The following is a 903-nucleotide window of genomic DNA, read 5'->3' as shown; positions in this document are numbered from 1 at the left end:
CTTTATTTTTATGTAAATTAATGTTTTAAATGAAATTTTCATATTAGATGGAAATTTCAAAAACCTATAGAAATGTATAATAATATAAAAAGATTCTACATGATTCTTTAATAATTCAATAAAAACAACTAGATTCACAGCTCCAACAAATTCGAGTATTTTTGATTTCATTAAAGTATAAAATTGAAATTTATAGCTGGAAGGACGGTTAGGCCTATAACACAGCGGTTTGAAATCTGTAATGCGAGAGAACTGAAAAACATTTTAATAATTTTGTTTTTGAAGGCAATTATAGGTAAATTATATTTCCTACGACCATGGGCGTCCGCATAATTTTTTCCAGGGAGGGGCAAAGTTGAATTGAATAAAAAATACATATACATACGTTGAATGAATAAAGATTTAATTGTTTCTCAATTTCCAGGGGGTGGGGGGGCAAGTACTTCCTCTTGCCCTTCCTGTGGATACCTACGACACCTCATTGAGTGTTCTGTTGTTACACCAGCGAGATTGAGGATATAATTTTTCGTCTATTTAATAAAATGAAATGAAAATATTGAACCACAGAACACAGTAGTGCATAAAATAACATAATCTATCTTCATTAAGATTTCATGTCGTTATTTTAGACACCTTAAAATTACAGTACTCTTTTCTAGGCCAAGATCTCTTTGTATAAAATACATTAAGTATTAACTAAGCATTTATTTCCATGGGACTTTTCATGACACTTTTATTATTACTAGTAGAAATATCCGCCTTCCGGCCAGGTATAAGTGCTAGTTGCTGCGGAAGGCTATTGGGCCTGCCGCCTAAAAACAGACGTGCGTCTTTTTCTGGAATAGTTTGTTTGTTTGTTTTGGAATTTTGCGCAAAGCTACACGAGGGCTATCTGCGCTAGCC

This window comes from Limulus polyphemus, unplaced genomic scaffold, assembly GCF_000517525.1.
Source record: "Limulus polyphemus unplaced genomic scaffold, Limulus_polyphemus-2.1.2 Scaffold38, whole genome shotgun sequence".
In the NCBI taxonomy this organism is placed as follows: Eukaryota; Metazoa; Arthropoda; class Merostomata; order Xiphosura; family Limulidae; genus Limulus; species Limulus polyphemus.
The sequence above is the reverse complement of the archived record's forward strand: the minus strand, read 5'-3'. Positions refer to the sequence as shown.